This window comes from Typopeltis vanoorti, chromosome 12 (genome assembly GCF_054136105.1).
Source record: "Typopeltis vanoorti isolate ZY-2024b chromosome 12, IOZ_Tvanoo_1.0, whole genome shotgun sequence".
Taxonomy (NCBI): Eukaryota; Metazoa; Arthropoda; class Arachnida; order Uropygi; family Thelyphonidae; genus Typopeltis; species Typopeltis vanoorti.
Window position 1 is genome coordinate 31,393,261 of NC_143560.1, and position 26,865 is coordinate 31,420,125.

Genomic DNA, 26,865 nt, shown 5'->3' on the forward strand with positions numbered 1-26,865 from the left:
GAACATAACGCATAGACTGGCTGGTAGAGTAAACAGCATACCCGAACTCTCCAATCAATATAATGAATATCATCACCAAGTAATAACACCACCCACCCTGAAGTCACAAGTGACTCGAAAAACAGTTCAATGTTTAGTCTCTAGAGTAGGGGTTGCCAAATTATTGGTAATAATTCGGCAACCCCTACAGACCGCCTGCAGTACTAATACCAATCTACAACAAGTTTACAGCCTTTCGTGGACGAGTTTCACATAAAAATAATAATAATAAAAACACTAATGTTAGTAACTATACTTCAAGTAAACTCTCGCTTCTTCAGTACTCGGCTCATTTTTTTTTTTTAATCATGTGATAGCATCATTATTATTATATAAATCAAGTGGATATTAAATCCAGCATTATTTCAAAGCTGAATACAGAAACTATAAAAGTTTCGTACGAAATTTGACCAGAGAACTTACGGGAATACACCCGCCGGCATTTTCGAGTTGCCCTAGCCGGACCTTATAGGAGAACTTGATCGCTGCCCAAGCGTCCCTATATTCGCCTCCTATTGGCCCATTTTGATAAGGTTTCACTGGCTTCACAGCTGTTTCGAACTGATTGGTTCTCCTCAGAGACCAGGCAGTTATTTAAGTAAATAAGTAAAGCCCTCTCTAAAAATTAGGCGATCCACCAGACCACTCCCTACAAGTGACTGAAGGACCGTTCCAATCAGTGATAGGCTCGCCCTACCACTGAGCAGAACCTCTCATATTCCAGGGAAAAGCATCCACCGATAAGGCCCCACACAGGCCATGCCGGAAAACACTTTCCCCAGAGACTCAAATTGCTCCCTCAAGGCAAATCCATCGAAATCTTAAGCCCCACCCTCACCGGGAGCGAAATTCCGGAAGAAACCTTCATCATCATCATGCCAATCAAGGATTTAGGCCTACAGCGGCCTGTTCCTGCCTTAAGGTCATCGTTGAATATTTTAAGAGGACGTCCAGGTTTTCTTTTACCTGATGGCTTGTAATTTAAGGCTTGTTTTAGTATTCTTTCTGTTTTCATTCTTTGAACGTGTTCCATCCATTTATGTTTATATTTTTTAATTTTTTCTATATTACTGATTCCTGGTTTAATTCTCTCATAATTTCTTCGTTTTCTTTTGTGATCAAATAGAGTATAACTTTGCAGTTTTTCTCATAAACTTCATTTCAGCTGTTATTAATCTTTGTCTTTTTGTTTTACTGTCCAGATTTCACTTCCATACAATAGCACTGGTAGGGTTAATGTATTGTATGCATTTAGTCTGGTTTGTTTTTGAACTAGGTTTGGTTTAAATATAGAGTTAATCACACCTGTTATTTTTAAATATTTTGCAATTTTTAGGTTTATATCTTTTTCATTTTCATATGTAATCATACAACCTAAGTAGTTAAATGAATTCCTATCTTATCTATCCTTCTAGTCCGTCCTAAGATGGGTTGAGTCCCCTCCTAATGAGAGTTACTGGCGTATTAATGCAGCCGGTTCGCCAGTCCTCTGCTGCATCCCCCTAAGGGTGATATTCATTGACTGATTGTAATCCGTGTGTGTTCAAGGGGCCGGTTTACCTGCTTGGGGGATGAAAAACCCCATATAAAACTGGGGGGGGGGGAACCTGCTGTCCACGCCCGGCTAACTTGGCTATGGCTGAGGAAGATCCTTGAGCTCCTCACGTCATCGACGGGAATCGAACCTAGAACACTCCTTCCCCAGGCATATGGTCTCGAAGCACATAAATTAATTCACCTGTTCTAAAATCTTGTTATCTATTACTATTTTAGTTCTTACTGGATCTTGTCCTTTAAAGGCTATCATTTTTTATTTTTCTGTTGATATTATCATTCCATAATGTTTGGCTATCTCATTTAGATTTAAAATAACTTTCTGCAAATTATGTTCAGAGTTTGTAATTATTATTTGGTCATTGGCAAAAAGGAGAGTGTTTAAGTTCACAGTAGGAGAAAGTTTAACTCGAACTCTAAGGAACTTCAACTTTACTCACTCTAAGGGTGAAGAAAGATGCTTTTGATATTCCCCGCTGTCTGAATGGATACAGTGAAGAAAAACGTTTATGAAAAATTTGATTCTTCACACAGTTCTATTGTATCTTCAGATGTCTTTGTTTCTGCTTCTTCAAATTTTGTCCTTTTAATGTTTAAGAAGTTTCGTTCTATTTCATTTTTTCAACTAACGGCTATCCGCTTTTTCGACCGCAAAACTCTAACCCTGATTAAAATTATTTTAATTATTAAAAAAAAAAAAGAAAGAAAAAAACCGAAATAAAAACATATATTAAAGAAAATTTTCCTATATTACCTATTATCAAATGAAATCCTGAATTAAAAAAAATGTAACACTAATATTACCACTCGTAGTTGATTAAATGACCAGAGACTGTTAGCCGTCGAATTTTTGTATTTATCGATAGTGCAACAATGTTGCATTTCCAAGAACTTAATGTTGCAAGTTCTTGGAAATTCGCCGAAACATAAGGCATTATTGTTTATTCAAATACCCAGTTCGGGAGTTTTGATAACGTGTTTGTGTTTTAATGAATACAGACATTGTTTAGTAAATAAAATCGTTTGCAAATTCCCGTTCGTAAATTGAGTTTGTGTTTTGTGAATTCTCCTTTATGCATTTATTTTTGAATAATAATAATATATGTAAGTGTTTATTATATAATTTCAAAATATTTACGAGAAAAAGTATATACCACCATTCATCATCTATCCTTTCATAAAGAATTTTAATAACCACCTCGCCCGACTTAAAAACATTAACAACCGGCTCGCATGAGCCGGTCCCAACACACCACTGATTATAGGCCATTTCTGGAAATTAGGATGGCTTTAGGTCTTTTGTGTTTGTACAAATCCGTTTCATCATAGTCAGCAGCTTGTGGCACCAGTGGATTGGGATGTGGAGACGTTTTTAGGAAATACTTTGCTGCAAGAAACTGAAGGAAAGAGTGTGAAAAACACACCACGGTAAATGCAGTCTACTCTCTGGTCACAATAAATCTGCTATGGAATTATGGCCGAAGCACTTTATTAAAAATTTTTCATATGGTTTCTTAACTACTCTGCGAAATCTCCAGAAAAATCACTATTAAAATATACGTAATACTCTTGTGCTAACCTTTTAACGTTACAATCCTACACGAAACGACAACAACAAAAAAAAAAAAGCCAAATATAGGTATAAAAATCATTAATGTGCATACTGATCCACAATGCAATAGCGTTTATATGCATTTAATGGGTAATTAAATTAGGTTAAAGTTTCGAAACGCATACTTAAGTCAGATGAATTTCAAAAACAAACTACTGCAGTTTATCTGTTGATATCAGGCACATGATAATTAATAAGAAAGATAAAATTATATATGTTACATTTAGATGCAACTATTTAATCTGATATCAAGCTGGTTACATCATAGGATAAACATTCAGATAGCTGACAAAGTTCATTAGTCTTCGAAATTTATCCGACTCTTGCGTATTTACAAACTTACGCGAATTAACTGCTTTTTAAAACATATCACATTTATACACATTATTTGGAAAGAAGTCACCCCCCCCTCCCCATGGGCAAGGTGCATTGTGCCATTTAACAAGTCGCGTGTTTGTAGCCAGTACAAACTGGAGGAATATGATACTCGCAAGTCAGTGCAACAGTGTCCAAGTGAAATCGATGCGAGAATGGAAACGAGGGAGTTTGAAAGGGGCATTATGATAGGATACCATTTTGCAGGCCTATCTGGTCGGCAAATTGAGCCATCCTAGATAGGCTGCTGCTGTAACTGCATGGTTTGTGGATACGAACGCCAGTCACAGTTGACTGGCCTCCACACTGCCCCGATCTCAACCATACTGAACATCTGTGGGATGAACTGGGGCGTCCGATGAGGTCAAGGGACGTCCGCCTCAAAAGAGTCCAGGACCTTATTACATGCCTACAGGAAGAATGGTCCAAAATTCCCATTGATCGCTATCATTCCTCCGTCTTCGCAGTAAAACGATTTCCTACATCTTATTAAGGTGGGCGTCATGGCTGTCTGTTCCTCACACTAACGTGTCCGTTGACTTCTTTCTAAGCAGTGTATTACAAAGATTATTTGCATTTTCTTAAATCACGAACATTCTGTAAATGCCATTTTAGATGGAACTAAAAGTTCATTGGCGTTCTCTCCTCAAAGTATGCAGTTTGACTTCACAATGTAAACCTGTGAAAAATAAAAATATCTCAGAATAAAATATATGTATATAATACACGCTAATTTGACAGCCTGAAAATAAGTCATGAAACATGTCTTCCACTATTTAAATATCCTTCTTTAGACTACAAACTTCACTGAATTTAACCATGGTAACTATGAGAACATGTCCCATTGAAGTTTTTTTTTTTTTAACTTGTAAAAGTCCTTCGGTATTAAAACATTGCAAATAATTTATTTTATAAGTTTCATAATAATAAGTGGATTTTCAAAACAAACCAGATGCTCTACCATATTTTTCAGTAAACTGTAATTTACATTATCTTTGGTAATACAATCATTAATTTATATATAATACAATGTAATTAACTAATTAGAATTTATTAAAGTAGGTGAGCCATCGGTGATATGACTTCGACGAACATTCCGAATAAAATCCTAAACTGTCTTTCTCACTTTCTTTCCAATTTACTGCTTTCTTCTGTTGAGTAAACAGAAGAAGTTAGGAAAGGTATATGCAATGTAGTATTGAAGGCACGTTCAATATTAATACTTATTTCTTAACGAAAGACAATTTTCTTCAGTAGGCGCGATTAATATCACTAGGACCTATGGGTAACTTCTTGTTTGCCTCAGTGGCGCATTGAAAATTTTCTTTTGGCCTTTATGCAAAGTGGTAGTCATTAACGCCTGATTTTAGCAAACTGTTGGACAATTTTCCAGCAAAGTCTCAAATACTATTAAAAATCAATTCTCAAGTTGTATTAGACTGACATTTCAGTAGTGTGCAACAAATATAGCCTCAAACTTGCATATATGACATCACGAATCTAATAGTACCTGTTAGATTTCCTTCGATGGCTGTGACTACATTAAACTATACTACATCAAATTAGCAAGCCTCTGTAGCCCAGTCGGTATAGACGAAGCCCCTTGGTCGGAAAGACCTGGGTTCGATTCTAGTCTCTTTTTATCAGGTCTCTTTCGACGAAAGGTGAGTTAGCTGGTCTTCATGCGGAGGCAGGGTTTTTTTTTTCACCCGGAAACTCGGGTTTTTCGTCCACCAGCACAGGCAAAGTCCCCCCCCCCCCCCCGTAAACACACGCATATCAGACATAAGACACACCGAAAGGCACAGGACTAACCACCTTATCCTCGAGTTGCGAAGTTAGGACCACTGATAGCTGGCGGTAGTAGTAACAATGCAGTTAAACTACATTAAACTTACGACAAGTCTAAGATGAAAGAAAGTACATGCAATAGCATATTTATGAAGAATCATTTATTATAATGACAAATGAACATGGAGTAATTTTTGGTTTACATACTGTACTGCTTACGTCCAACGGTACTAGTAAATAGTGGATAGGAAAATAATCAATTCCATTATACTCCATTCATCTAGAGCGTTATTACTATGTATATGCTTTCGAAATGCTTTGTCCGTAAAAAAATGGTTCGATTTAAACTAAAACAGCTCACATATTTTAGTCACGATCCCGAAAACTACATTTCAGCAGAATACTTCCAGAGGTAAACTTATAATGCATATGAGGGGATGGACAAAACTAATCTAACAAACTTATTTTGCCAACTGTATCTAAAGCGGTTGCGGCAGCAAACTCCGCTTAAGGCGATTAATTAAGCCATCAATTAATGCGTGCTAAGCAAAATCGCGTTAAGCGAATGCAATAAACAATAAGAATAATTATAATTCATCCATCAGCTAGCGTAAAATTTGGAAAAAAAAAATTACAGTATAAACTATATTAGAGAAAAAAAAAAATCCATTAACTACAAAAATGTATACGGGAATAAAAAGGCGTTAGATGATTTTATTTTTTTATTTTTTATTTTTTTTTTTTACTATATTAGAGGATAAAATCATCAAAGTTAATAAAAATCAATTGCTTAAAATTTTATTTAATGTCTAAACATTTGATTAAGCTAGTGTTTTTTTACAAAAAAATTAAGTAAAGATGTTTGAATCGTGCTGAATTTTTCATCTTATCATGCAATTTGCGATAGCTTTATTAAGATTTCGGCGGACTTCGATTCTTTGTTCCATATCAGGATCAGCATCAAACAAAATTTTCTTAGCATACTCAATGTAATTGAAAACTAGGTAAGTTCTTTTGCAGTTAACTTCTTAGTCGTAACATTCTCTTCTTGTTCGCACTCTTCATCTTCTTCAACTTTCTAGTTGAAGGAGATCATTCTCGCTTAAATGTTCTGAATGGGAATTGAGCAAGTTTCTCATTTTCTTCATTATGCAGTTCATTAAATCCAAGTTCTTTTCCAATTGTGATTTCTTCAATAATGTTAGATCTTGGGATTTTGCGCACGAAAAACTAACATAGGCTTGAGTTTAAATTCCTTCTGCATTGCCTCCTAATAAAAGCGTAAGACGATCTTTAAATATTTTGTATCCTGGTTGAGATGCTTCAATTTTACTCGTAGCTAGGAAAGTTTTTGTTGGCATGCGCTTCCAAGAGAGACCAATTTTATCGACGTTGAATATTTGCAGATATCATAATCATTCTCTTGAATTATCCTTTTGCAATTCTTCAGGAAACTTGGCCGCAGAATCTTTTTAGCACTAGCAGATTCCCCAGTTATTCTTACGTTATGCAGCCCAGTTCGATTTTTAAAACGATTAAACCATCCTAAACTCGCAGTGAAGCTTTCGCATTCCGCTTGAAATTTGGTTTCTTTCAATGAGGTAAAAATATTGAGAGCTTTTGCCTGAATATTCCCTGTACTAAGAGGTATTATTTTTTGGCTGTAATCTTCAAATCCAGAGTGATATTATATCTTTATAACGATTCTTTATAAATATGCTACTGCACGTACTCTTTTATCTTTGAGTGATATTATATTATATCATTAAATGGCTTCTATTTCGAGTGATCTGCATGCTTAAAGAAGCAGTAGCAATTTCCTTGTTTTTTGTATTCTTTGCTCTTATTTAATATAAGTGTAGACTCGCTATGTCCCAGTTCTCGCACAATCATTGTATTACTAGCGCCACTTATGTCTGTTAATGACTTGCAGCTTTTCCGCTCGCTGCAGATTGGCGACAAAAAATTTCGCGTAACGTAAAAAATCGCGTTAATTGATTAATCACTCGTTTAAAGCGGGAAAGAGTATCATTTCATTCAATCGCGCTAAATGATTATCGCGCATATTGAATTTTCGCGTTAAACGAGGTTTTCCTGTAATTATTTTCACCTTACCATATTATAGGGTGATATATTTGAATAAATACAAGGGTGATCTAAGTTTTTGGAAACAAAATTCCGTAATGCTGACGTGAAGATCATTAATTGTATATGACTGATTTAAAAAAGTATGTCATCACTCTCGAAGATGCAACCGTGTTCTTGATAGCTACTTTCAAACGACCCCAGAGTACATCAAACCCGAATCACAAGTACTTGCAGAATTTCATCGAAGCTCGGTACACCAAGCGAAAATTAGTCCTATTCGTCAGTTTAAATCAACAGAAAAAAAAAAAAAAAAAAAGTTTGGCATAAAATAACTGAAGTTATTGTCATAATATACAAAAACTAATAAAATATATAAAAAGAGTAAAATGCAACGGAGACTTGTACAGGAAGATAGATACCCTAAAAGCAGCTAACAAACTATGGAAAAATCAAGTCTCGTTGGAAATTTTGCTGGCCTGGTTTAGCCAAGTCATTAGTGTATCCGCTCTCCAACCAGCAGGTTGCGGGTTCGAATCTTGCCTTGAACACGGATGTTTGTGATTATCTCTAGGTGGCAAATGAATTTACATCGCCTCGGTTTTTATTGCCACAGGATAGGCGTGAAGCTTTCTTAAATTTTTTTTTTTCCCAACCCGTTATGATCCATCTAAGGCATTTCTGTGTTGCAATAAGATAGGACCTACATTTCCTACAATGAAGGAAAACACATATTTCCAGATGTGTGTTTTCTCTACTTTTCTACACCTTTAATATGCTCGGACCTCTCCGGACGGTCCCGTTTGTCATACATATCGTATACTGCATGAACAGATTTTATAAACCTTCAGTTTTTTTTTGATGGAGTAGCGTAAGAGAATGTGAAAGTCTTAAAATAGGGAGATAAAGGCTACTTTTATGCCATGTTGTCGAAGCATTTTAGATATATTTTCTGTAACCCGCTGGGTATAATACGGAGTTGCTGCAACCTTTGCATTCTTAATTTTCATGGTGTTTTCTGTTACCTGTTTTTGTTGTAAAATATTCTTGATCATTTTACAACAAAAGCATTTGTACAGGTAGTATGTGTGTGTATATATATATATATATATATATATATATATATATATATATATATATATATATATATATATATATATATATATATACACACACACACTAGGTATACACACTACCTGTACAAATGTGAAGTATTTAGGATATTGGGAACGAAACGAAATCAAGCCACTTCACTTGCATAAACATCCATGCCAAAGTAGGATTTTGGTCCAAAGCTAAAGAGAAATATGCTAATCCACCTCAGCTAACTAAGCCGGTATATAAAATATAAATTATAGTCAAATATAACACGAAACCAAAAACTTATGGAACTCAGTGGTCTGTGCTTTAACGAACATTCCACCTATTTTCCCCCTCCCGCAATTTTGGTAAAATTGGTTAAAGAAATACTTATTTGAGGCTTGTTTATTGAAAAAAGTTCTGCCTGATATCTAAAACATGATTTCTGGATTATATAATCCTAATCCAGTGTTTCTCAACGTTTTATCATGCAAAAGTATAATATAAATATGTATAAATATGTACATTTTCAAATTACCCCACGTTGAGAAACACTGCCCTAAGCCCACGGCGGTAGTAACGTGAGATAGGTTTACAACATTTTGTTGGTAGGATTCACATCATTAAAAGAGATGAAATAAATAAACTATACTAAAAGATAGTGTCACAGAGAACCCTTTTCAGCAAATGATATGTATTACTTGTCAAAATATATAAATAAAATAAATTGTTGGTAAATGATTCTCGTTGCATTTATAAATGCAACGAGAATCATTTGAAAGGCAATTTAAAAAAAAAAAAAAAAAAAAAAAAAAAAAAAAAAAAAAAAAAAACCTCTCCGGCTGTCATAGCAGAGATGGAGTAGGGTCGACATAAAAAGCGAACACTTTACAGTTCCCCTACCAAATATTTAGCTTAAAAGGTGCCCTTCACCCAGTATTCTTTGTTCGTAATCTATGTTTTAAGCATGATGTTTTCAATGAAAACTCAATACACTGCGGGAAAAGAGGTTTAATCACGAGACAACATTAAAACCGGAAAGTGACGTTAAATCCGTGTGAACATTTCATATAGGTCATGGTAAAAAAGGCTTAATATGTATGTAGGAAACGTAAACGGAACAACAAAAAAGAAAGAAAAAAAAAGAAAAAACAGGTTACGCTGTGAAATCAGGAAGTTGCATTTCTTCTTTAATAACCTATAAGGAAATTACTGTAAGACATAGTATTTGTAAAAATAAAATTACTATTAAAAAAAAAACGCGCTTCCACACAGTTCTGCATTCGTATGCGTATTGCCCAACTCAAGAACCAGTTTAATAGTGGTCAAATTTTTTTTTTTTTTTCTCCTCCATGCAACGAAGGTGAACCCTTACGGCATGGATGTAAAATGTAGTTTAAATCAGATAACTTTATAGTAGGCCTATGTTAAATAATCACGCAACTTTTTTTTCTTTTCATGCCTCCAAGGTGGAGCAAGAAATGTTCCATTTAATAACCGAGTAACCTTGAATGATACTTAAAGTGAATAATTCTGATCCTCAAAACTGTACATTTACAGTTAAATGTCACTATAGCCACTAATCACTAAATTCTTTAAGATCTCTCGTTAATAGAATGCATCATCTCAAAATTAAAAATTAAAAATAAATAAGAAAGGCACTTCAGTCAGTGATTCGTACGTTCGAGACCTCGGCGAATCTATTAGCTTAATCCTATTAATGGCAAATGCATCAACTTAAAAAGACCAGCTAATTAAAATTAATGCGGAGAATTAATAAAAATTAATAATAAATACATTTTACAGTAATACATCAACCACAGACAATAAGCAGAGAAACTGTTTTATTTTATTTTGCTATCATTTATTTTTGTTTTCCAGTTTTGCCTAGCATACAGAACTAAAAGACTGAAAATAATCGAAACTGATAAGTCAATCAGTATTTTGATATGAATCATCATCACGTACTCTACTCTGTACCTGATAATATTTCCCTGTCACTGAAGATGTTTCAGCTGTAAATAGTTTAGTCATTTTTTCCCTGTATTCAGTATTAATTCTATTATTCTACAACTTTTGTATTCTACTAGAAGGAAAACAAGCAATTAGAGTACAAAATAATAATAATAACGTCAGCGTAAAAACAAAATCAATAAAGAATGTACACATCAGTAAGAGCTTTGAAAAGTTTAAGCAACATACATTTTTTTTTCACGCAATTCAGAAGCAATATGGAACTCTGCTTTAGGACTGCAAGCAATTATAACATGTACACACTGCTGCTTTTTTGAAATGCTACAATTTGAAATGATTTCAAGTGTTAATTAATGCTCACTATTGAAAGAGTTGAAGTACATGAGAACGGGGGGGGGACAAATGTTCTAAGATACCAGCTTTTGCTTCTTCACAAAACTTACTCAGTACAAAGAAAATTTTGTAATTTTGATCTACGAGTACGAAAACTAAAATTGCCTAATTCCATTACTATATTTTAAAGATATAAACAAGCAAGATCTTAACTTGGCAACTGTACTGTTTGTTGCTATAGAAACGTGTACGTTTCATAAGCCATTTCGTTTCTTAATTTTTGTCGTTGGTTGGATTAGAGCCGAGGCAGACAGACACAACACATTTCAATGCCATGAGCTGTGTGGTGTCTATCAACTGCGAGTGCAATCAGTGAAAAAATCTTTGCCAACTCACTCTAAGAATGTTAAAATGTCTGATTTTAAGAATGTCGAGTCTTAAATTTATACACGTCCGACGGCCTATTTTTATTTAATACATTTCACAAATGCGGTTATTAGAAACCTTTTATCAATCCGTCTCTCCCTACGATCTAGGAATAGATGGATTCGTCGAATAGATTTCATTGAAACATATTTGGGACCTTTACTAAAATGGTGCTGGACTGCCATCTGAATTCTGATTTTAAATATACTAAAATAGTTTGATTTAAATTTTAAAACGTTTCTAAAACACGTAAAATAGGACACTACTCTGTGTGTGTAGAGAAATTAATCAAACTAGTATTTTATGGAGTACTAAAATTTTTCATCCTAATTTTGGTTAAAGAGAATCAGAGGCATACAAAACATTAGCAAGGCCAATACTTATCTACGGGGAGTAAAGCTTGGACCGTCAGATTTAAAAAATAAATAAATAAATAAAAATATATAATAAATAAACGAATTATATTTATAATACAATATATACAGCAGTACAGACAAAAAATGGTCTCTTCCTCTTTGATACATTCCTCTCAATACACACAAAAGTTGGCTTGAGATCATAGCAGACCACTAGGACTACTACTGGACAGGATGATATGTTAAAATATCAACTGTGTTCCAATCCGATCTAGAATGCAAAGAACCTTTGTAAAGGCTTTTCAACTGAAGTGCCTGGTCTAATAGTGATTACAGGGTTTCCTCCAGGAAACTCTTGTTTAATTTTTTTTTTCATCCCGCTAAAGCGGCCAGAAAACACACGCATTTTACAAAAAAATATATTAACCTAACAGCAATATAAGCAAATAATTCACCACCTTACTAGTTTAATAGTGTGGTGACTTATCTACTCGAACGGTTCTCAAGCTATTAAACACTAATTTATTAATAACGTGCTTAGTGATCTCAAGTCTAGAAATTATCCAAACTCACTATAGAGCCGCCACTACTATGCACTCTCGGTCTGCAGACGATTTCGAAGATCAATTACGATGACATCTAGTTTTATTCACAGTTATAATATCATATACTAACAAATGTAACAAACGATATTATACGATAGAACAAATAGAGCAGTCACTAGTATCGTAAGAGTAGAATAACAACTGTATACGATATCACTACTATACTTTTTTTTTTTCGTTAGTCGTCATCCAATAATCTGCATTCTGATGCCATTCCTGAAAGTTTCAGGTGATAAAGGCACATACGATTATTTGTCGGTATTGTCCTACTTTCATATTATGTTTACGTAAGCGTACTCTAAAGGCAGGGTCTGACTGATTTTCTCGAAAACGGTTCTTAATTAAACAGTTTCTCGTCGCTAACACTGACGTCACTGCTGGTATCAGTATGCAGAATATATAGCCAGTACAGCAACGAGGGTATGAAGCGCCTATGGCAAGTGCTTGTTTAACTTGTGTCCCCCCTAATCCAACGCAAGTATCTAACCTTACGACCCCCAACCCAAAAATGACAAAAATTTTGAAAAATTAAAATGCAACAAGTTACATTTTATTAAATGCAATATGGTAAATACTTACTATTAACCTCATCAAAATGAGTTGCGGTGTGTTGCAGAATTTGTGTGTCTAAAGCGGTGTAATTGCCCAAATTTAAAAATACTATATAAAATAGCAAACTTTTATATCTATTTTAAACGTTTTGAGCCCCAAACCTAGTTGCGCCCGTGGTGGGCGCCTCTTTCGCCACGCCCTCGTTACGGCACTGTATATAGTCACCACAATCCCGTTTTTTAATGCGAATCCAACTCACAAGAAGCTGAAAAATCAGCAGCATGAATGGAGTAACGGCTAACGGATACTCCGCTCTAGAGTAAAAACATGAATTTATTATTATTATTATATTTTTATACCTAAAGCAGACTTCTAGTAAACAGGCTTACGTGTCAATGAAATTCATCATCACCGAAATTCAAAAATATTAGTGACCACGTTGAGATTCAAACTCAGCCTACTGATTAATTGGAAAGTGCAATCCACTTGGCAACCAAGTCATCTTGTCACGAGAACATAGCTGTCGCTCTCGAATGTTAAATACGTGATATATTTATACGAATCCTTCCAGCCAATGGAATGTTTTTCGCGCATCTGTATTGATTCCTCTGTGTTCTCTAAAAATTGTAATATCAACAGAAAAGAGCAGTTAGGTTAACGTATTTAACATTCGCTCTGTAATCACGTATTTAAAATTCGCTCTCGAATGTTAAATACGTGATACATATTTTCCTATTGCTCAACACTAAGAGAATAAAGTGAATCCCAAGAACTCAGCCCAATCAATACAAACATTCGACGAGGACGAAGATAAAGTTTGGAGTTCTTGGGGTTCACTTTATTCTCTTAGTGAGTGTTGAGCAATAGGAAAACATGTATTCACGTATTTAACATTCGAGAGCGAATTTTAAATACGTGATTACAGAGAGAAGGTTAAATACGTTAACCTAACTGCTCTTTTCTGTTGATATTACAATTTTTAGAGAACACAGAGGAATCAATACACATGCGCGAAAAACATCCATTGGCTGGAAGGATTCGTATAAATATGCCAGTTATGAAAGCTACGTAACATATGGCACAAAAGAGACAACCCTATTTCCTCTGAGCTACGCAGGCTATATAAGGAATTAATTTTATCTAAAAACTAAGAATTCGGTCTCCGAGTGTGGAGTCGACTGGGGGAAAAAAGCCATCTGCAAAGAGAAGGCAGGTGCGAGGTTAAAGGCCAGTTTACTCTCCAAGCAAGTGTTCCATGAAATAGTATGCTAAATTAGGAGAGAAAGGAACTACTCGAGCAGTTCCTTTTATACGTACAACTTGTTTTTCCAAGTAAAACAGTCTACAACAGTTTTGAAACATGCAAATGAATTTCAGTAACAGAGTACTACCCGTGTGTACAGGTAGTGGAGTAGCTATATCTTTTGCCTCCCGAGGCTGTCCCTGAATTTGCCGCCCCTCTCAATACACACCAAAAATACTACAAAAAGTCAAAACGACATATAGGGAAATAAATCAAAACACTATGCATTTCTGTTAGCAAAATCGATGACATTGTCGAAGTCTATTTCATCACTCAGTTGCTTCTATAGACAGTATGGCAAGATCTCTGAAACGCAAGGTACTCATTGTAGATTTTAGATAATTTTTCATCAATTTTAATTTAGAAAAATTCCTCTCCCAACTAGCAACACTTACAGCAATTGTGAGGAAAAGTCGCAGTAGTATGACAATATTTGGAACTGAGTTCTCGAGACTGCATTTTAGAATAAACTGCAAAAGTTCAAGGGGACCGTCCTTCCACATCTCTGTTTCGTCTTGCGTAGCAGCAAACAGAATAAAACTCTGAAGTATTTTTCTCTCAACGAGGAACTTTTCCTTATTAATGTCATTGTGATCATGATTTAGTTAACATTCGTATTTATCATTCAAAAGATTCAATGGAGTAAGAAGACATATTTCAGCATGAACATGAAGCTGTTGAAATGACATGGTGACTTCTTGGATCACTCTGTCCAGTGTGGAAAAAAAAAAAAAAAAAAAAACATTTCTCTCCTCAACTCAGTTTCGTATGACAATTCAGCATCTAGCGATTCTTCACCTGCTATCAGTTTCTTCTTTCTACACCGACGATCCATGGCTATCCCCAGATCATCACAAAATTCTTTGTCGTAAGCTATTGAATTGTTAACTAATTCATCCCTATTTTCAGTTAAAATTGCTTTTAAAGCCTCGAGGTTTAAGTCACATTGTTGTATATTCAATCCTTTGGTTTGGAGGTAGACTTGTGTGTCGTTAATTTCTAGAAGGACGAATTCACACACGCCAAGAAAGCACAGGAAGGAAAAGGATTGTAACGCAACAAGCAGCACGGCAGCATCTGATCTGGTAACTATTTTCTTCTTCACCAGTTAAATGTTCTACAGTACTTAAGATTTGGAGTAATTTTTTTTTTACAACACTCACAGCATCTCCCCGTGCACTCCACCGAGTTTCTACTACACGTTTGACACTTTGACCAGTGACTGAAGTCAGAATATCCAAGCGATGGGTTGAGGAAGAAAAAAACGTGAACAAACGCTCCATAGTTCCAAAAAAAGGTAATAACAAAATTCACAGCAACAGAAGCTACATGTACACCAGCCAAATTTGTACATGCGACAAATTCTGCTTTTCCATTAATTTCCTTGATGCATCTCTGACCAGCCATCACAGCAGTATTTTCATATGCTTGTCTTCTACAATTCTGAATATCAATTTCATCATTTTCTAAATTTTTGAAAAATTATAGTTGAAATATTCTCTGCGGTTTTACCTTTTGTTTCAATGAAATCAACAAATGATTCCACAACCATCACTTTATTTCCATCGATCATTGATAGTATTTAGCCTTACGGCTGTTTGGGGGGGGGGGTGTAGCTATATATGCCACCATCCAGGGAAATGATTATGAACAAGGTGGTTTCCCATACTATATCATATGACTGTAGGCTGTGTGTTCACAGGGCCGGTTTGCCTGCTTATGGGATGAAAAACCCCTGATAAACTGGTGAAAAAAACTCTGCTGTCCACGCCTAAGACTGGCTATGACTGAGGAAGATCCTTAAGCTCCTCACGTCGTCGACGGGAATCGAACCCAGGACACTCCTTCCCCAGGCATATGGTTGCGAAACGCAAAGCCACTAGGTCAACCGCGAGGACCCATCGATCATCAGGTAGCGTAAAACTTGGCTAGTTTGATCCTTATGAGAAATATCAGGGGTGCTGTCTAATATCATAGAAAAATACTTTGCTTGTACTTGCTCGATAACTTTACTTCTTACTTTTTCTCCCAAAATTTTTATAAAGTCGTCCTGAATAGTTCTCAATTGCCGTGCCATGCGTTTTGTTTTTATTTTTAAGAATTTGAATTATAGTATGATAAGGAAATGTAAGTTTTGTTATATTTATATTTTATTTATTTCAGCTGTAAGCATAGTTGTTAAAAACTAATTATTAATTAAGTAATAAAAATGACTAAGTTAACATAAATAAAAGAATCGTCGAAAAATAAAATTGTGGCTCACGTGAAAACCTCCCCTTCCGCATCCCCCTAGCTACGCCATTAAGGACATCATGTTGGAGGTTTAATGGATTGTATACAGCACTCAGAAAGGATTAAAACATAAAGTCTGTTTTAATCCTTTCTGAGTGCTGTATACAATCCATTAAGCCTCCAACATGATAGCAGAGTACTGTACTACTATCCATAAACAGTTCTGTGAATGAAATTTTGGAATGCAGTGTGCAGGATTGTTTCGATGGCATGGGCCGCCACTTCAGCAACATCTTTTAACAACCTTGATAGTTGTGTGCAGTTGTGTAATTATTTCAATTCGTGTTTCAAAGAAATACATGTGGATTTACAACCCACTTCCCGTTATCTGTAGGTGCAAATTTGTCGCATGCTAAATAGTAATTGGGTCTTTGATTACTTGGTCAGAATCCTTTTGCTAAATTATACGTCCTTCCCTTTTTAATCTCCACACAATTAAATGTTTATGGTCTTATATAGACGGTGGAAGTTTCCATTCAAAATATACAAAACGAACAGTTCCTTTTAAAATAGTTGTAATACTAGTATTAAAATATACTCTCCGGTAATAGTAGCTCTTTGCTACGTCACTATAAGTTAACAGGAAAGTATAGCTTTTGAGTCTGAAGGGGTTAGTCGATAATATTCACAGCACTTACATTTTATGGAATTTTAATTCATTAGCATGAATGACACGCGAAATTTGATATAAGAGAGAAACTATCACTTAAAAATACTGTAATTTTATACAACTTATATAACATTTTAAAAATAAAACGTGATAAAGCTTAAAAGACTGATAAACTCTAATCTTCATGTCCTTTCGTCAACTTTACACTGTTCTTAAATCTGTGTGCGTTAAGACGTTTATGCCGTATACACATAAGGATTTGTATTTTGATTCAAACTTAATTTAAACCTGCTTCGTTACTCATTAATCATTGAATAATTTAGATCTTCTAATGAATTATAATAACAATGAAATAAAGCAAAGATAAGTTCGTGTACATTTACACGAATAAGTTATTACACATGATATCAAATGTACCTTAACTCATCACGGATCAGAAATTCAAAGTTAAGTACTTGACCTTCGTGTGTCGATTAATCATTCTTGAATAACCTTATCAAATAAATACGTATAGCTGCTATGCAAATCTAGCAGATAATCCATAAAATAAATAATGTAGTCGTCGCTCGAAAACGGCTCTTCTCATATCAAACTATGCTAATCATGAAATTCTATCCGTAAAGCGGAATTATTATCAGTTCGAAAACTCTTTTGCCAAATTTTCCCAAGAAAAATAAACCGACTGTAATTAAAAACTGAACCACGGAGGCAACTTCTTTTTGCTTCGCAAATCCCAAGAATTATTAAATTTCGCTAAGTCAGGGCAGAGTTACTGCAATAGATATTTTTGACATTTCCATTATAGTAATGAAAATAGCCAGATGGATAATAGGAACGCCTCGACAAATGTTTATATTTGCAAATAAAAAACTGAGTAAAATCTCCATCACTTGCATATGGTCAATTAAACAAAAACGAATCTATCAAATGCACTTACGCATTACGTGAAACGTGTACCTAATAAACTATTATTATTATTGGAAGTGTGATCAGAAATGTAGATTCCATGCCATAAGAGGATATTGTTCGAGATAGTGTTTCATCCAGTCGACCATCTGGTTGGATGAATGTATTTGCCAAATTGTAAATTGCTCATATTCGGATGTAAAGGGTAAAAAAAAATAAAACTGGAAAACATGATCATAGTCACTCATAAATTTACTACCATAAAATATACACAAATCTATTATAAAAAAAGTTCACATTTATCAAAACACATGCGCAAAACCACTCACAGATCGTACATGGCCATTTGCAGTCGAGAGAAATGTAAACAATCGTAAAGATGCAGTTATTAAATCATAACTGCATAAAATTAACTATTATTAATTAGTTTAGTTAAATTAATTAATCAGCATGAAATAAAAAAATTATAACGATTCATTCATTAGTGTATAGGCTAGGCTACCACGATGTAATCGTATCAATTGCACTAGGCTACCATAAAGCAAGCATATTGCTTTTTTGTTATCAATGCATGAATTGTTATACCTGTAAATAAATAAGAATTTCTTTTTCACATTATCTTTTCATTTCTGATGTCTAGTGTTAGTATGACATGTACAGCGTATCGTATGAGACAAACATTGATGTAGACACTGACAGACAGACGATTCATCTTGTAAACAGATGACGTAAACCTACGGTAGCGATAAATATAGTACAGTACTGTAAATGTATTTTCACTTCCTTATGATTTTCTGTAATAACATTTTATTTTCTCTAGCTTACTTTATGGTAGGAATATAGTATATAATACATACATACCATACAAAATATGTATTAATCGACCGTTTATGTTATCAGTAAGGCTTTCGTTCAACTGTAGGCTATTAGTAATTACGTTTTTGGGGAGTCAAAAGTTATACACGGATTTTCGAACAACGCGGCACCCCCCCCCCCCGTTGTTCAAGGGTCAACTGTGTGTGTGTGTACACACATATCACATCATATTGCATGTTTGTTACTTGCATTTTTCCATTTTTAAAATTTTCTTTTGTTATTTCGGTTAACAGTGAGAATATATTTTAAATTATGTATAGTTCATGTGATCCCATTTTTTTAATTTTTTTTTTTTTTTACATTAATCCCATACATGAGAGGTTGAGGGACCTATAGGCACATTAGTGCTGTATGTGGAGTGCAGATGAAAACTGAGAAGTTTATTGATTAAGAGTTGCAGGTTGTAGTTGTTTGGCAATACTTCTTGAGGAAGGCAGTTGCAGAAGTAGATGGAACAAAAGAGGATGAAAAGAAGTAGGTTCAGTGTGTTTGCAGTTACACAGTAAAGGGGGTGCTGGGCAGCTGAAGCTCTTGTATTAACAGGTGCAACAGAAACAATCTGCCTGTGAGATAGAGGGTGAAGTGAGTCTGCAAGAGAGGGATCATCTTTGAGGAAGGCAGTTGCAGAGGTAATTAAGTACCTACCTAATTGCCCTCCTTTGGATGGCATCAAGGGAAGTTTTAGGTGCACCATCCTAAACAAGTAAGCAGTATTCTAAACATGGAGAGATCTGGGATTTGTATGTGGTGAAGAGTTGGTTGGGTGTAAAAGAGGCTCTTGAACGAAAGAGAATGACAAGTTTCTTGGATGCTGAGGATGCTATTGATGTGTTTATTCTAGGAAAGACTGAAAAGACGTTAGTCCAAGCAAAGAGATTTGATCTTGTCTGGTGATTTGTGTATTACTGAGGATAAGAGAAGGTGAGCTAGGATATCTTTTGTGCAAGGAAAAGCAAGACTGTGTTTTGGTTCCATTGAACCAAAGTGGGACAAGGACAACCTTGCTCCAGTGGGGCAAGGTTGTCCTTGCCCCACTGGAGCAAGGCACTAGTTGCAGATGATGTGAGTACTTCATGGTTTATCAATAAGCAAGATGAGGGGAGAGTACTGCTGTCTGCAGAGCTGTGGATGAGGTTTCGTGGTTATTATTATTATTATTATTATTATTATTATGACACCTCCAGGGAGTCCAAAGACTCATCGAGGGAGAGTGTGCCGACAGCATCAAACGATTGGTCCCCTTCCAACTACTAACCGCGCTCAAACTTACTTAACTGAGCCATTAGTAGCAGAGGCTCTACCAATCGACCAACCTTCGCCGAGTAGGTCATTTATGTACAGGAGAAAGACAGTAGGTGGTAGTACAGAGCCTTGAGGCACTCCAGCATTGGTGGTGAAGCTCGAGAGGTAGCCATCCACCATGACTTGCAGAGAACTACTAGAGAAAAAGCTGGCTACCCAATTACAGAAGGTGGCAGGGAGACCAAAGGAGGGCAATTTTAGCAGGCCCCAATGCCACACACACAGTCAAAAGCTTTGGAAATGACAAGGGAGACAGCACAAGTTTCTCCAAACTTTTCCATGGTATGTGTCTAGTAGTGGATGAAGTAAGCTACAAGGTCAGATATGGATCTTAAATGGTATAATCGGTACTGGTTATTGCTGATTAATTCTTAGGTCTCTAAGTAGTGGAGGAGTTGACAACTGATGACTTTTTCATTATTTTGTAAAAGACAGAGGAGACGGAAACTAGTCAGTAATTTGACAGTAGACTTATCACCCTTTTTTGGAATAGGATGGATATGAGATTGCTTCCAGGCATTGGGATAAGTACCAGATATGTGTAATAAATTATAGACACAATGCAGGACAGGCGTAAGCTCTGGAGCACAATGTTTGAGAACAACTGGGGATATACCAGAGAACCAGAAGACTTTTTAGTATCCAAGTTTAGTAGTTTTTTGATGACTTGTTGTTGAAAAACTATAGGAGGTATACGATGTTTGGATTCCAGTGTGGTAGATGATTTCCCTTGGTCATCTATGCAGGAGTTTCACGAAAAGTGCGATTCCAGAGATTAGCTTTATATTTGGGTTAAGTAACAGTAGTGCCATTAGTATGAGACAGAAGTGAGTGCAGAAGAGCAGAAGTTGCACCCGACAGCACTTGAGTAAGTAACCAGAAGGCACAGTTTCCATTTAGACAGGAAGTGAGTTTTCTGTTGGTGGCTTTTATGAAATCAGATTTGGATCAACTGATGACTGATTTGCATATGATGTGTGCTTTGGTATAGGCAGAGTATGAAGCTGGAGTTCTTGATGCAAGCTACATGTGGTAAGCTGAATTTTTTCCCTGACTGCTTTGATGCATTTTCGGTTGAACCAGGGCTTGAAAAGTGGATGTGGATTATGAGTTGAATAATGGGGGGGGGAGGAGATGTTAGCCTTCACTACCAGTGAGAATAATTTCTGTGACTCATTCACAGCAGGCATTAGGATAAGGTGAGTGAAAGCATTAGTCAGACCAAGGAAAGGAGGAGTAGAAATTCACAGGTCATCCCAATTGGCTCCTTTGTAGTGCTAGAGGATGTGAGGTTGGAGGAGGGACATTCTTTGAGAAAGGAGACTTATATGAGATTGTGGTCTGAGTTGACGAAAAGAGAAATGACCTTTACGGTGTATCTGGAGGGAGATCTGGTCTAAAGGAGATCTAGAGTATTTGGAGAGTGAAGGAGATTATCAGGGTGAGTGAATAGATGTACAATTTGTGTTAGGTCATTACTTATAGCAAAGACTTCTGCTTCTGCGTCTCATTGGCATAAGGGAACCAGTTGGAATTGTGGACATTGAGGTCACTCAGGAGGATGACCTCACTATTTGGATAGATCGAATGCATTTGGTCGCATTTCATGGAAAGGAGTGTGAAGAGATCTGAGTGGTTATTAGTGTTTGGAGACCGGTAAATGCAACAAATGAAAGTTACTAAATAAGGCAAGGAAACTGAGCTATAGAAGCCTAAATGCAGAGGATTCTAAATTAGCCGCTCTCTATAACAGGCTATGTTACATTTCATAATGGCGAAGGTACTACCCCCCCCCCCCATGGTGAAAAAGAATTGTGAAGTGTGTGCTATGGGCATGGGAAGTGGGCAGTAGCAGATGTCAGAAATAATGTCTGGCTTGGAAGACTGTGATTGCAAGTGATGGTGGATGCCATTTATGTTAATACCACAGATATTATAAAGTGGATGTAAAAGTGAGTATTTTGTGAAGAGATTCTGGTATGGTTTGTATGTTGTGGCTGATTGTGATGTGACTTTATTGATGGAATTAGTTGATTAGATGGAAGAATATTGTGGGGATGTGCAGTGAGAGAAGATACTCTTGGACATAACTTACACATAGAGAGAAATCAGTCTCAATGCATGACATAGCTTCGAAAATGTCCCAAATGTGTGTGAGGTCGCAGATGTCTCTATTAACTGCTGTGGCTCTAACAAAATAGCAACTGATAATTAATGGGATTAATATAATTAACACTGGCAATTTCTCAATTTATTTATTATAAGAAGCAAACGATAGCGAGTCAAATTAAAATAACTAAATAAATAAAATAATAAATAAATGCAAGTTGAAAACTTACTACTGCCTTTTGTCATTTGTTTTATATAAGAAAAGCTGTACATTTTGGTATAGAACAGTTTATTAGAGATAGTAGATGCCCTTTGATGCCGCATTCAGCAAGAAAATATAGGCGACTTCCATATCTTTTTTCATCTTGTTTTACTACATTTTCCTGAAAGTGCAATAAAAATAAATAAAAAAATCTTCCAATATTTCAAAATACCAATACAAATCTATACAACTTAGTTTACAAATAACAAAGATAATTGGTTAATTATCGGAATTCTGATTTCTCAAGCTTTTATTGCAGCAATTACATATTTCAGTATTGATCATGTTCCTAAATATTAAGTAATAACTAGCATATTCGCGTCACTCTTTAAAAAAGGGTTTTAAGAAAAGCTAAAATGTCCACTTTAGAGTATATAAATAATTAATTTTCATAAAAGTTTTAATCTGATAATATCTTTCCAGTATAATCAATGGATGATCATTTAAATTTTTCATGAAGGTCAGTTTACGTTCGTAAAGTTAACTTTGTGACTATGAATAATTAATATAAGAAATTCATTTTAAATTGGTCATTAACAAAATAATAATAAAACAATGACCAGTTCCAACTGGTCGTTGTTTTATTATTATCAAAGATGTGCGACTGGATTGGCATTCAACTGAAGGGTTCTCTTTTATAGGAAGAAAATATAATAGGCGATGTATCCTCAATCTTGTATTAGTTGTAAAGTTTAAGGATATACTACTGTCAAAGTTAATATATTTTCTAATGAAAATATTCTAATAATGCACATTCATTTAAAAAAATGAATCCACTAGTAGCTAATAATTGTCCAAAACGCGCATTAAAACAGCATCAAGATTTTATTTTATTTCCCCCCACCCCATCAGTAAAAAAAAGTAATAACATAATGCATGATTAAGCTCTAAAAGCTGATTATATGCCATAATAAAAAGTACATAATGTTAAAAACATAACTCACACTGATTAACTTGTACACCGCTAACTTGATTCCATTACTTCGCAATCAATCTTCACATATTCAAGCTGTGCATACGCAACTTTTGGCAAACCTTCTACAACAATTATTTAAAACACCGTTTTAAAGTGTCAATGAGGGGCAACTACACTTGCGTGAAACTAAAACAACGGTTTCGAATAAACGACACGCCATTCCACTATTAACACCACTAATTCTGGCTGAATAAAAGGATACAATAGCAAGTCAACTACTGTATAAGTACCTTTCAAACGATCCCAGAAGTGATTTAGAGACAAAGATACGGGGATCATTTGAGTCGCAAGATTTGCACCATTGTTCAAAACAATCGTGTAGATAACTCTGATGATTGTCATATAAACAGACAGTCGTCCATTTGAAAATAAGGAATCCATATGTATTACGCAAACGATCAATGATAGATGTTCCCAATGAAGTTTCGTTCGCATAAGCAATTAAAGTTCTAAGTAACACGTGAGCAAACTTTAGTCACTAATGTAGCTTCTAAACATACATTTATGAGTGCGCCTCGTTCTTACTTCAGGAGGGCTCCTCTTTCAAGCACAAAGGATCTTCATATTTTCTTCTGGAAACTGCCCAATTTTATGTATAGCACATACAGTATAGCTTAGCAAAATTTCTTATTTTGCTATACTTCCATTGTGTTATACAATTATACTTTCACTGGCAGGATGCAATTCACTGTAGTTTTATGGCACATATGTGTTTGTACTCGGTATCTGTACTAGTATAATGATGTCGGAGACACTAACATTTATTGCTATTCGCTTAAAAATATTTCTGCGTATACATAAGCAAACATCCATAAAATGCGTTTAAAACTGAAGTCGCAAACACATCATTTTTTAAAATATGTTGCGATATGTAGAACACTATTTAAATTATGTTAAACGCAATTTATTTACAACAGTTACTTAGACAATGTGAACAACTTAGTATGATCCTTTATAAGCACTATTTATGCCACATGTTAACTGTTTATATTTACTTTTTGCTGCATTTACTCTCGAGTAACTGTGTCAAATCTAAGAAGTAAACCTATAATACAAATCTTTACGGAAAGAGAGAATGGTGTATAAGTAACACTCCCGAGATTTCATTTTAAGTAGCTTTCGTATGTTTCTCAACAGTTATGTAAACTAAGAAACATTTCCTTACATACTTTCTCCTCCAATATATAGTTTTCAATTGGCTTTGCGTAACAGTCAAGTGTTTGCTTCTCTAAACAAAGTCAAAACTGATGTTTAAAATAGTGAGTTTTAAACACTTATAACATGTAAAGAGTGCAAAATGCTAGCTTGAGCATACTAACGGTTTCATTCAACTTCTTCAGATTTAAATTAACTGAAAAATGGAGAGCTTTCAATCATTCCTAGAGTTATTACTATTAACACATTAACAAATTTAAATTGATGTCCACATATATTAATTTGATAGTGTGAGCTTAAATCCAGGAAACTCTGGCACTATGAAATAAAGGCAAAAAAGATTCTTCACAAACCATATAAAGTAGTTTGCACATGAAAAAATTCATCGTTCAAAATAACCGAAATGATGAATCTATTATTTTAGCAAAGTAGGTTGTCGCAGTACAACCTACAGCGCTAAATAATGAATCGCATAGCATCTTATCTCCAAAGATGTACAAAGGTTTTTTTTTTTTTTTTTTATGTACAAATTGCGAATTTTAGCTGTAATTTGAAATACCTTACATACAGTGGTGTAGTGCCAAGAAAAGAAATGGGGAACATTCACAATTAGTGTGGTTTTGGGACAATGCATTGCTCATTAGTCATTAATATGAACGATATAAATCAGTAATTTCTCTCTGAAGTTAAATTTAATTCGAATATATAATTAATTATATGTATATATAATACTGTTAGCAATTTTTAACAATCTTTACATGTCCTGTCAGCAGAAAAATCTAATATACTATATAAATATTAAATAATAAGCTGCAATTAAACCGATTTACATTACAAATCAAAAATACTGTATTAAAAATCGAATATACTGTATAAGTATTAAATAATGGCTGCAATTAAAGTATGATCAGAGTGAACTACAGTTACAATTATAAATTGTCACTAATCGGGACTTAACTTCTCATAAATAAACCTTCTACGATAAAAGTTGGGCGAGAATTCAAAGGACAAATCTCAATAGTGAACAAATTTAAATTTATAAAAAAAAAATGGTTTTAAGTAAATGAACTATTCACCGTGATAATCGTTCAACAGGAATTAGCAATATTCATCTTTCCAGATCTTCTTTACTCTTACTCTCGAATGGTAGGTGATATTAAACAGATAAGATATATTGAAAAATTAACATAACCGTTACTTTTTTTTTGTCAATTTAAATCATTAAAAAAATGCTATTCTGTACTACTGATTTTTTGGTGATAAGCATCAATATAAACGTGACTATAAAGGAGATTAAATATTTTTCATTTAAAATCCCAAGAAAAAAAATAGCCAGACAATATTACACACACAGTCTCTTTTATGGTGCAAGATGCAAGAACAAACAATTCAGATTCAGCATCCTACAGTGATAATTATATGTGGACTCTGAAACACTCGAAGCAACTAGGCCAGATAGATTACAAAGAAATTTACAATCTCTAAAATCAACATGGAAGCTGAACTTAATGACATTTGTTAAGAAATGTGTGTTTCGCATCTATATATAGATGCGAAATTCGCAGTATCAAAGGAAACCCTTGATAATGTCCAACTGAAAGCCAATGAATAATTATTAATTTGGACAAGCATGACAATAATAAAATCTCGAAAATCCTGTACTACTAAAAGACATGGAATTAAGGAAAGTAATTTTTTTTTATTATCATTAGAAATCAGTAAAACTATACCGGTGGTTCCCTAAAAACAGAGTTTCTAGATTGTATGTTGTTTTGAATTATGCCCGAAGCAACCAAGGCTATGATATGATATGAGGGTCAGCGCTTTATGTTTGTTAATTGTGTGTTCTTCTGATCGGTTTGCCTGTTTTGCGGAACAAAAACTTGCCACGAGTAAAACATTCTACTTGCTTATGAGACCAGCTACTGAAAAATCACCTTCAACTGAAAAGCGTAGTCGAGAATTATCAAGATTCTTGGCGTTCTAGAAAATTTTTGGAAGTGGAGTCCAGAAATGAGTTTAGTTCGTCTTTTCATTTATGTAAATGAAAGTGACAAAAAAAAAAAAAAAACGAATTAAAGAAAACAAAACCTATCAACACTAACAACAATTAAATTCTTTAACTTCAAAAAATAATGAAAGCCTTGCTGAATAACTTGCGACAAATAAACAATTTTAACTTCTTTACTGAAATACACCAATTAAGTTCAATTTCATTCATTGTGTTTATACATCCTCTGTCCAAAAAGAAACCGAACTTTTCAAAATAGAAATTGGTGGCGCCACCTGTTG

The 26,865-nt window shown here is 34.8% G+C and overlaps 1 protein-coding gene across 3 annotated transcripts in view; it reads right to left on the reverse strand.

Moving 5' to 3' along the window:
* The window catches only part of LOC150100662 (circadian locomoter output cycles protein kaput-like), a 287,332-nt gene that overhangs the window by 185,572 nt on the left and 74,895 nt on the right, over nucleotides 1-26,865 (reverse strand). For 2 of the 3 annotated variants that reach the window (XM_090401207.1, XM_090401206.1), the window contains one exon: nucleotides 22,411-22,563. The gene's annotated coding sequence lies outside the window, so the exon portion shown is untranslated. Of the gene's footprint in view, nucleotides 1-13,171; nucleotides 13,420-22,410; nucleotides 22,564-26,865 lie in introns of those variants that run through there. The other variant, XM_090401208.1, reaches the window with a different exon arrangement.